Consider the following 12,500-nt stretch of genomic DNA (forward strand, 5'->3'; position numbering starts at 1 on the left):
TCACACAACACTTAGCTGTAGGTTTCCCTTAATATCTAACAAAGGTGGATACGACAGAAAAGAAAATATAACCTTAATGCTGCAGTACATGAAATCAATTACTCAAACAGTCTATCTATCAGCCTGTCAGCCAGTCAATCAATCAATTTCCCACTGACTAACTTCCCTTGCACCTCAACACTAACCCAGACAATGCAATTCTGACCCCCCTCAACAGCCTATTCATCGTGACAATCTTCCTTTGATAAGCGTGACAAATGACCTCACAGCTACAGCTCACTAAATCAATCAATCAACTAATCAACCTTCCACTGACCAGCAGCCTTGGCACCTAAACATTACCTACCACGAACCCAGACAGCACAGTTATCACCAATCAACGCCCCCTTGGCCGTTCCCCAGTGGTAGACCCAGCAGACCCAGACAGCACAGTTTTCACCAATCCCCGAAACCTTGCCCGTTCCCGTGTTAGACATATGTGGGCAGAGCGAGCCCCGTTATTTGCGGTGACGTGTGGCGAGGCAAGTGTTGACACAAGACTGATGACACTGCCCGGGGTGTGCTGTTTGACTAGTAATTAGGGATGAGATCTTGTTGACACAGTCCTGACACAAAGCCCCGTCATTCGCTGTGTGGTTTTGGACTCAATAGTGCCACTCCCTCCCAGGATGAACAAGGTCACACGGCAAGACAGGATGGACAGGGACTGACAGGGCGAAAGATAGGATAACAAGGCCAGCAGGATGGATACAAACGGACTGAATGAAAAGAAAGAAGAAAAAAAGAAAGAAGAGAGGAGAGTATGAAAATGATAGAATAGACAGGAATGGACAGAATGAAAGTCTGGATGAACAAAGGCGAGGCGAAATGACAAGAGATCAATAGGAAGAAAATCAGGAGGAACGGAAAAGGCTAGGAATAAGAGAGGATGGAGAGGGGTGGACAAAAAGAAAGAAGAGACGAGAGACGGGAGTGAGAACATATTAGAAAGACGGGTTGAAAAGAACAAAGATTGGATGAAAAGTGAAAAAAATAATGACAAAAAATTAACGAGAAGGCAAGGCGAACAGAGAATAGAAAAAAAAAGACAGAATGAAGTGATATTATTAGAAGCAGTATATAGAAAAACAGTAAAAATGAAAAATAAAAAAAGTGAAATGAAGTTACATCATTAGGACCAGTGCGAGGAAAAGAGTAAGAACAGAAAAACAACAGAATGAAGTTATATTATTAAAAACAATAACATGAACAATGATAAGTCAGAGAACAAGACACAAAACACAAAATGAACAACAACTGTCCCCACAACAGTCCGGACACTCCTCCTCCTCCTCCTCCTCCTCCTCCTCCTCCTCCTCCTCCTCAAGCAGCTTAATGCATGCAAATTACCAAATGACAAGCGAACAAATGTATGTACGTAATAATTACCGGGATTAAATTAACGCCACTACGACCAACCTTACACACACACACACACACACACACACACACACACACACACACACACACACACACACACACACACACACACACGAGAATTCCACACATGCATTAACCATCTTCACTTTCCCTTCAGCACCACCACTATTAGAACACCTGATGCCTCCTCCTCCTCCTCCTCCTCCTCCTCCTCCATTCCACGTCCCCTCACACACATACCTCACACGTGCAATCCTCAGGGTATTACTGCGTTAAGATTCTGAGCAGCGCAGATTAATTTTGGTTGAGTCAGAATCATCTCAAGGGAAACCTAACCACCGACAAAATTCCACCCACCCACCCACCCGCTCCACCCGCTCCTCTCCTCTCCTCTCTCTCTCTCTCTCCTCTCCGTGCCGCGAAAGTGAACAGCCCCGCGTCTCTCTCTCTCTCTCTCTCTCTCTCTCTCTCTCTCTCTCTCTCTCTCTCTCTCTCTCTCTCTAGTTGATTGACTTCATGCACTGCGCCTTTCACTTTTTTACTTAAGTGCTGTTTAGTATGTTTGTTTGTTTGTTTGTTTGTTTGTTTGTTTTTTTGCTTATTTCTTTTTCCGTGTTTTTTTTTTTTTTTGCGGGTTCTGTTGTTTTTGTTTGTTGTTGTTGCTATTGTTGCTGCTGTCACTGTTGGTTGTAGTAGTAGTAGTAGTAGTAGTAGTAGTAGTAGTAGTAGTAGTAGTAGTAGTAGTAGTAGTAGTAGTAGTAGTAGTAGTAGTAGTAGTAGTAGTAGTAGTAGTAGTAGTAGTAGTATCGCTATTATTATTATTATTATTATTATTATTATTATTACTATAACAATTATCATCACATTATTCTTATATATGGCAGCAACAACAAAAAAACAAAGCACATTTCCACACATTTGAGTTTTCCTCTCTCCCTCCCTCCTCACACTCGTATATTTCCACAACACTGACCTCCTTTCATCAGAGCGAACACAAGCATAAATAAAACATAATCCCATGCATCCAGCAGTAATTTCAACACAACGCAGCGCAACACAGCACAGCACAACATGAATAACTACAGGGTCTTCATTTCAACGTGTGACTCGGCCCACGAAACACTGTGACCCGCATGACACACAAAGAACAGGACAATACCATTACATATAATACGCAGTACATTATATCCCCAAAAGAGCATTGTACACTCAACACGGGGACGTAAAATTACACCAATAAGGACTGAGAAATAATTATGCAGAGACAAAATTTAGGATCTCTCTCTCTCTCTCTCTCTCTCTCTCTCTCTCTCTCTCTCTCTCTCTCTCTCTCTCTCTCTCTCTCTCTCTCTCTCTCTCCAAATACACACCATTCCTCAGATTCTCCTCCCATCTCTCACATACTCCTACACGCATCTTCCAATCCATCCCAGTTCCTTCCTCTCTCCTCCCCTCTCACCTCTCCCAGTCTCCCGCCCCCTTCCAGCAAAGGAAATACCTCGGGGCAAGACACCTGGACAATGCACCTCTGGAACACCTGCGCTACATCTGGAAAAGAGGAGGAAGACGAAATAAAAGGAATAAGAGGAAGAAGAGTAGAGAAGAAAAATGTAACAAGTAGGAGAGAAAAATCAAAATAATATTGCGTTGCGAAAGAGAAGATAGCAAGAAAAAAAGGGTGGAGGAAGAAAAGAGGTAGAGCACGAGAATATGAGGAAGAATAAAGAACAAATTAAAAAGTAGAGGAGAAAATTTTAAAAGAAAAAGTAATATTGAGTAGAGAAAGAAAACACTGAAAATAAAAAAGAAAAAAAAAAGAGGAAGACGCAAAAAAAACAAAGGATGAGAGAAGAGGAAAATTAAAGAAAATAAAAAGATAATAAGAACAAAGGAAAAACCAACACGCTACTGCGAAGAGAAAGAAAAACAGACAGAAAAATAAATCGAAAAATGAGAAAAAGGATGGAAAGAAGAAAAATACGAGATACTGAGAGAGAGATTGGATATAAAAAGAAAGACGAGAGGAGTAAAATAAAAACAATAAAAACAAGGAATAGGAAAACAATAACTCAGGACGTTGTAATGAGGTAATAAAGATAGAGACAACAAAGCTAATCAAAATAAAGCACAGACAAACAATAACGAGGTAATGATAAAGATGAAGAGAACATGAAGTAAATTAACGGAACAGAGACAAAGAAGACAATAAAAAAAGAGACAGAGTATGATTTAAGAGATCAAGGAGAGAGAGAGAGAGAGAGAGAGAGAGAGAGAGAGAGAGAGAGAGAGAGAGAGAGAGAGAGAGAGAGAGAGAGAGAGAGAGAGAGAGAGAGAGAGAGAGAGAGAGAGAGAGAGAGAGAGAGAGAGAGAGAGAGAGAGAGAGAGATTGCACGATAAAATCACTGTCGAGAGGGAAAAAAAAATACACACGGATAAAGTTGAAAGGAAAAAAATAAGGAACGAGAAAAGATCAGAATTACAGAATGAACGTAAGATGAAAAAAAAGAGAGGATAGAAAGCGGAATAAAAGGAGAAAGAGGAAAAAAATATTTACGTGTCATGCTGTCTGCACCTGCGACATTAAATGACTGACTGACTGACTGACTGACTGACTGACTGACTGATTGAGCTGACTGACTGACTGAGTGCTTGCTTAACATCATTGCCAGACGTAACCTGATTACTTCCTCTTTTTCTGCCTTTTTTGCATAATGCCCACCGAAGCTTCCCTCCCTCCCTCACCTTCCACCTGTCCCCACACCTGTCCTCCCCCTCCATTACCTACAAAAGCCAGACGAAAAGATTCCCCTTAATGTAGTGTCTTTTTTTTTCCCCCCTTCGTACATTATTCACTCACATTTTTCCTCCCTCTCCCCTCCTCCCGTCCGCTTCCTTCCTTCCTTCCTTCCTTCATCTGCCGTCGCGTGGAAAATTTAAAAGTAAAACTCTCCGGGGAAGGCAAGGGGGAGGAAAAGAATTGGAAAATATTGTCAACAGCTGCTAAAAATGAAAATGCCAATTACTCGTTCCATCATAAAATAGTAATTAAAAAAAAAAAATAAAAAGAATTATGAAAAAAAATGAGAAGGTAACTAGACATGTAAGAAGAGAGAGAGAGAGAGAGAGAGAGAGAGAGAGAGAGAGAGAGAGAGAGAGAGAGAGAGAGAGAGAGAGAGAGAGAGAGAGAGAGAGAGAGAGAGAGAGAGAGAGAGAGAGAGAGAGAGAGAGAGAGAACAAAGCGACCATCCATCATCCTTTACAGAAACACCGTAATGGACCGCTGAAGTCACGTGAAGTCGAGTCGCTGCTGGTGAAGGAAAGAAGTAAAAAAAAAAAAAGTAAAAATAAAAATAACAATAGCGGCATCCACTACAATTACTACTACCACTACCACTACTACTACTACCATTACTACTACGACTAAAATAACAACAAAAACATCAGCTCGTGAAGGAAACAAAATACAACAACAACAACAACAACAACAACAACAACAAAAGTTACACAGCACCACATTAGTGTATTCACCACTATACAACAACACCAACAAAAGTAACTTGAAAAAAAAACATCATCATGAATTTCTAGCACAGTTCCTCTTCGTATATCATTAATTCCTATAACTATCAAATAACTCCCTGCTGCGTATCTCAAAACACAGCAATGGAAAAAAAATAATTATGTGCGAGTTGGTGCACTTTCCAGAAACAGTCTTTTCCTGTTACGCCAGAGAGGAAAGAAATGGAAAAAAAAGAATAAAAATGTTGGTTCAGATGACAGACAGACAGACAGACAGACAAGGAGATGTGAATAAAAGTTACCTACTCCAGTATTCCTGAGAGAGAGAGAGAGAGAGAGAGAGAGAGAGAGAGAGAGAGAGAGAGAGAGAGAGAGAGAGAGAGAGAGAGAGAGAGAGAGAGAGAGAGAGAGAGAGAGAGAGATCAAACTTGTATTCTGAAGTACTCGTAGTCATGAAAGAAAAAAACATACACAAAACTTTCCTTGGTCAGGTTTCCATTTTTTCTTTCCCATGTCAACTTTTTTCCCTTCTCTTTTTTTTTCCGATGTGCTTGTTTTTGCTTTCACAGGCTTGGCGAGATACAACACAAACATAGTACGGACGGGAGGGATTCAACACGATCTGAGGGAGGAACTGGATGGAAGGGTGACAATAAAATATTCATAAGAACCTTGAGAGTGATGTAATGAAATCTTCCACCAGTGTTTCTAATGCAAGAGATTCCACCAGCGTTTTCAATTCATACGTCGTGGAAGTTCATTACGTTATGGCGCAAAGTAATAATAATGGTGCTGGTTAGATTTACGTAACAAAACAGACCTCAGTGATCATGTTGGTACAAATAAGGAGCTTTTAAAGATTAGATCAATTTAAGGATAGGATTGATACGCGCGTGTATATGAGTACGTTTTATACAGGCAATCAAAACAGATCATGTTGATAGTGTAGAGTCAATAGGGAGCTTTTAAAGATTATATCAATTTACGATACGGGTGGTACGAGCACGTAGAGGTATATGGGTTGGTTTTATACAAGGACTGCCACGTGTAGACTCAACGGCTTCCCTTTATTACTCATGTTCTGAAAATGAAACTGGAAATCATCATAATTAACATACTTTTTTTATACAAGGACTGCCACGTGTAGACTCAACGGCTTCCCTTATTTACTTATGTTCTTAAAATGAAGCTGGTAGTCCCGTATCATAGTAGACACGCTCGCGTTTGGTACAAGTGTGCAAGTGTGTTCAGTGTTCGCAAGGGTATGTTTCTCGGTGCGTGGTGTAGGAGCCGCCGCCCACTCTTAAAGAAACTCCCGTGAACCTGGATCGGACTTGCAACCTTTCATACGTAAAGGAGTAAGAGTGACTGCCACAGGAACACGGCGGGGGGGATGAAGAATGCACCCAACACCAGCCAGCCCTTCGCTAACAACCTGTGACCGGCCACAAGGAGCAAAGGGACAGGTACAAGCTCACCTGTCAGCAACACATCATGGCGTTTTTTTCGTTTTTATTTTTTTTTATTTTGTTCGTAGGCGAGACAGAATGCTGGATCGCTTTCTGTTATTATGAACGTGTTCTTTTCAGGTTTAAAGTTAACAGGCGTGACGAAAAAAAATATCAAATAAAAACCAAAGTCTCTGGAAAAAATATAAAGACGTGGATATTTATAAGTAAAACATAAAAAATACATACAAGAAAAGTTGCATCGAGAAAAAATGAGGCTTAAAAAAAAGAAAAACACCCTGGAAAAATATGAAAATATTAAGCAAAAAAGCAGGTGGTGGTGGTGGTGGTGGTGGTGGTGGTGGTGGTGGTGGTGGTGGTGGTGGTGGTGGTGGTGGTATTGATGGTGATGATGGTTTTATCGCTTTACTTTTCCCTTTATACATTTACTGAAGAGTATACAATAGTGTGAAGAATTTTCCAATTTCTCACCCACGCATGATACGAGAAACACTCCCTGCATTCCCCACCACCCCCACCACCGCCACCTCCACCACCACCGCCACCTCCACCACCGCCGCCACGACCACCACCACCACCACCACCACCGCCACCTCCACCACCGCCGCCACGACCACCACCACCGCCTCCATCACCATTACTACTCCCATCGCCACTACCATTACCGCCACTATCACCACCATCACCATCATCATTAGTCAACACCACACTGTGAGGTTAACAGTGTCGGTGAGAGTCGAGAGGGCAAAGGTTGTGGAGGAGAGAGAAAACAAATAAAATAAGAGATAAAGCTGATGAAAATGAACAGAGAAAACATACGATAAAAAACATGAACCTGGGGGGGAGAAAAATAGACTCAGAATACAAATAAAAATCTAAAGTAAAAGAGAAAATGTCAAAGCGGTAAGGAGGAGGAGGAAGACAGGTGTGCTATGACGTATGCTACAGAGTTCTAACCATACAGAAACACTTCCATTCTCCCTTCCTTCTCGTTTTTTTTACGCAGTAGAGTGGCAACAGATCAAAGGATAAATGTTACTGAAGCGACAAAGAAAAAAAAAGTCACAAAAAGATTTAGTGATAGGGACCAAGAGGAGGAGGAGGAGGAGGAGGAGGAGGAGGAGGAGGAACAAGAAGAGCACCTCAAAGCTCTTTAGTTAGAAATTAAGAGGGTTATGGCAATACTTTCATAATTCACTATTTTTTTTTCCTTTAAGTTGCTTTACGGAAGACTCAATATGTAAACACACACACACACACACACACACACACACACACACACACACACACAGTAAGTAGGTAAGTAATTTTATTCACCATTATTTCCAGTACACACACACACACACACACACACACACACACACACACACACACACACACACACACACACACACACACACACACAAACTTCTCTTTTCTAATATCTAAGGAACACGAGGCAGTATCTTTAATGCAAAGAATAATACGAACTTCAGGCGCTCCTACTTGTAACCGAATACTTTCCACAGAAACTTGCTGTAATTACTTCGTTTCTTATACACAGGAGTACTAAGTTCCCCAAGTAGCAATATACTGCCACGGGAATGTGCAATTTTCTCCCCATTGGATACGAGAAGCAGCGTCAGTGGGGCGTGAACGTGCCGAGTATAATTAGAGATGTTTATTCCCTCACTTCGACAACACCATCAACTTTCCCCTCAGTGAAGAACGAAGAACATCTTGCCTGTTGATTCCATGAGTACCTGTGCGTGGCTCTCGTATCCAATTACCTCGTTCGTGTTGTTGATTTCCTTGCTTATTTATTATGACCATTATTTTCCAGTACTTATGCTGCTCTAGTGTCAAATGATGTGTGCCATTCTCCTTACTATCACCATATTCTTGTACTATTCGTAAGTGCATCTCTATATAAGATCAGCTAAATAGATTACAAGAGATTACTTTGCCTAATTCACGTGGCAGCTTTTCTATGGTCTCTTACACAAGTTCCCGCCAAAAAATATGAGCCATCTTGTGTTAATGTCGTGAATAAATGTACCACTGTTACTCTCCATCCCAGAATCCACATTACAACTAAATAAAAGTGGCCCTAAAATGCCACCCAGCGGAACACCATCAGTGAAAAAAGTTCAGTTAGACTTCCCACTTATAATGTAAACTGCTGTAAACTGCAAACTAACACATTCATCCTTTGACCGCCATAACCTCTCCCCAAGCTTAATGAAATATCACTGTGCAAGTCAGGATAATAATTTCAAAAGACAACCATGAGATCGAGGAGATAAGTAGTTAAAACCTCATAGTATATGTGATTAAACTCTTGTCCCGTCTTGTCTACAGTTACACAAATTAAGTAACAAGTCATTAGTAACCAAAGTGCAAATCCAGACTTTACTTACTATTCCAAAAAAGGCATTAATTTTTACCCAAGAGTGGATGATGAACTGGATGGTGAAACGCTTTACTGAAATCAAGGAGCATTATAATTTTTCTTCATTAGCTACCGCCTCGTAATCTCTCATGCAGAAGATCAAAAGCTTAGTGAGACGCGGCGTGCCCTTGTGAAGCCAGGCAGCGATTCATTAATTCCCTTTTCGTGGATGATCGCAAATACATCTTAATATAATGAAGTCGAGCATTTCACTTATAAATTCAACATTTCACGTGGCATTAATAATTTATCTCTCTTCTTTAATACGAGGATTACGTTTGTCTGTCTGCCCAACCTTGGCACTAATTCAATATCGCGATTTAATTACGTTTGCAAGAGGTTCACTAATTACGGATTTACGCTCGCAACAAATGTGGAAAATTTCAAATCCTGTCACCCTTTAATAATTCACGTTTAAAGTCACGATAACTCACGGCGCCACACCTGCCACACACCTGCCACGCGTCACCTTATTAACCTCAACCTTTCACTAGGATAACCAACAGTACACAGAGCTAAAAAGCAATCTATGGAATCTTTATAAGCATCTACAAGACAGAAGAGGATAAAAAGGAACATATTTTGCCACTTTTAGAACAAGAAAAATGTCTCAGAGTGGTTAGTAATTAAGGAAACATCAAATAGTAGTGAAAGAGTTAATGGAACTATATACTTCCCTTCTGCTGCCCACACCTGCAAACATGACTGCACACATGTCGAACCATCAATGACGTCATATATTCATGCACACACCTGCGCTATTATAAAGCATTAAACACACCACCTGTTAGCACATCATTAACAACTCACATCTGTACCTTGAGCCATACACCTGCTATGTGGCTAATTATCACACACACACACACACACACACACACACACACACACACACACACACCTGTCCCACTCTCACAATACAACCAAATTCTAAACACACCTGCCAGATATCAATACAAGCTTCACACATCTGCCCTCATGCCAATAAAACCACACAAACCTGCACTCATAGAAAAGACACCACACATCTGCTCTGGTATCAATAAAACACACCTGCAAACCCGCAATCACCAACACACCACACCTGACACGCAATACTCACCACCACATGTTCACCACACGATCACCTCCCTAACGAAGCCACCAACACACCTGCAGCCACAGCCACCGCCACACACCTGTCACCTTATTAACGTCGATGTACCCGTAATCTCCTTAATTGAACCGCACACCTGTCACCTCATTAGCAGCGCGGCAGGTGGGCAGGTGAGATGAGCGGTCTTGCAAGGCGGGCGAGTCAAGATAACATGAAGCGTTATTGTTGCAGCATAACAGGAGCGTAACAATAACAATACTACACATCACAAACGTACCATCCCCAAATCACAACCTCTGCATTGTATTATAACCTTGACCATAATCATCACAGCATAATAATAACAGCAGCAAACACCATCACAGCATAACAATGACAGCACCAAACACCATCACAGCAGTATTATTCTAACGACAGTATGACAATCTATTATAACCATCAGCATAACAACCACATCATAATAGCAGCATTACAACTACACAGCGCCACGAGACCTAACAACCACACCACCACAACCAGTCTCGTTACTTCCAATCATAACAGCAAGCACTTCAGGAAAGAAGTTCAAAGTTATGCAGTCGTTACAGCATTACAACCTCAACGCCACAGCACCACCACCACAGCCACTCTCCTTCACCTGTTACCTCCTCTCGTTACAGAAAACACCTGAGTAAAGAGGTGCAAAGTTACGAGAGAGTTTCGCTCGTTTACTTACCTGTTCGGAAAGGTGAGTGATGGGCCTTTACATCAGGCGGGCGTCACGTGCGGTCAGTCCGTCAGTCACTGGAGTGCGTTGCCAACTTACAACAAACTCCTCACCAATCCGCGCCACGAAATAGTTACGGCATCACAGGTGCAGGCCATGGCGCCACTTTGTTCGTGCGTCACACATCCTGCCCTGGCCTGCTTCCCGTGTCAGGTCACAGGGGCAACTCACGGCCCGGGGCAAAACAGTGACAGGCAAAGAAAACGGAGTGAGCCACGCGCAACACTCCTTCCCGCACCACTATCTGCAGGCGACTGGCTCCCAGCGCGGCTACACTCAACTCTTATACGACAAACATCTGCGCATCCCCAAGCGTCCGCCCCTTCGCCGACCTTACTTATTGTCGATAAAGTTCCCTTTTTCCAACACGGGCCACTGCGACGGCGTGTCCACAAATCACCAACACATGGGTGGCCTAATTTTCTCCCTCCCGCATTCACTGGCCGATTCTCTTCCCTGAACTGGCCATAACGCGGAATTGGAAAGAAATCTAAACGGTGTATCATATCGTTAATATATACATTATGATTACTATTAAGAGACGCGCCACGTACCATATTAACCACTTCTCCTCCTCCTCCTCCTCCTCCTCCTCTTTCTCCACTTTTTTTTCCTACTATCCGCGAGAAAAGAAAGTAACCGAGCAAGAACAGCGATACGGGAAAGTAAAAAAGAAAATTATACGAGCAACTACTTAAGAAAAAAAATGGGAAAATCAAGACTATTTATGAAGGCAAACTTAATGAAACGTCAACAGGAGTAAATGAGAGAAGCCAATCCTCACCTTGTGTTCTGCCGTGCTCCTCCCCACGGCCCGTTTTCTGTGACAGCCTCGGCGCCGCTGGCATATTACCGCTTGCTTGGAAAAGACGCCCGTTAATTGCATTTCACCTGAGAGAAAAGAAAGGAAGCGGTATTGTAAATAAGAAATGATAATTAGCGACCGTGGGACTTTAGGAAGTAATGTGTGAAGAGGACGAGGAGGAGGAGGAGGAGGAGGAGGAGGAGAAAATAAAATAAAATTGCAGTATGTACCAATGTTTAATGTAAATTTTAATTACGTTTGCACTCCTTTGAAACGTGAGAGAGAGAGAGAGAGAGAGAGAGAGAGAGAGAGAGAGAGAGAGAGAGAGAGAGAGAGAGAGAGAGAGAGAGAGAGTTACGCATACTTAATAAAAATATATATATATATATATATGTATAAAAACACAGGATATAACCCCACACAAAGCAAACGAACAAAATAAACAATACCCAAGCTTAAACTGAATAAAATATATACAAAGAAATTAAACACATCGCAGCGAACAGAAAAGCACACGTAGAATATAATACATTAAAAAAAAAAACTAATATTAAACAAGAAAAAAAAAACTTAGAGATGAAATAAAAACAGAAGGCAAATTTTACACACAATATAAAACACGACGAAATAAACATGAAACATTAAAATGCAGAATGAATATTAAGACGAAAAAAAAAAAAAAAAAGAAAAAAATGAGAAAAAGAGAGAAAGAAAAGAAAATATACAGTAACGAGGTGTAACTGGAAATAAAGGCACAGAAAAATGTTGTTAAAAAGACCAAGAAAAGTTATATACAAGTTTTCGGAAATCAATATCCAATTTATTTCACGCCAAGACAAAACCTAATGGGAGACAAAGGGATATTGGGCCGCGCATTGGGTGTGTATGTGTGTATGTGTGTATGTCTGTTTGCTTGTCTGCTCTTCTCTGTCCGTCTGTCTGTCTGCCTCTGTCAATCTGTTTTGTTTTCTGTCAATCTCTCTCTCTCTCTCTCTCTC

General features: G+C 41.4%; 1 protein-coding gene across 17 annotated transcripts in view; it reads right to left on the minus strand.

Moving 5' to 3' along the window:
* Positions 1-12,500, minus strand: part of LOC135106496 (uncharacterized) — a 285,942-nt gene that overhangs the window by 176,189 nt on the left and 97,253 nt on the right. For 10 of the 17 annotated variants that reach the window (XM_064015553.1, XM_064015552.1, XM_064015550.1 and 7 more), the window contains exon 1: positions 10,647-10,965. The gene's annotated coding sequence lies outside the window, so the exon portion shown is untranslated. Of the gene's footprint in view, positions 1-10,646; positions 10,967-11,481; positions 11,589-12,500 lie in introns of those variants that run through there. The other 7 variants (XM_064015546.1, XM_064015545.1, XM_064015547.1 and 4 more) reach the window with 4 other exon arrangements.

This window comes from Scylla paramamosain, chromosome 13, assembly GCF_035594125.1.
Source record: "Scylla paramamosain isolate STU-SP2022 chromosome 13, ASM3559412v1, whole genome shotgun sequence".
In the NCBI taxonomy this organism is placed as follows: domain Eukaryota; kingdom Metazoa; phylum Arthropoda; class Malacostraca; order Decapoda; family Portunidae; genus Scylla; species Scylla paramamosain.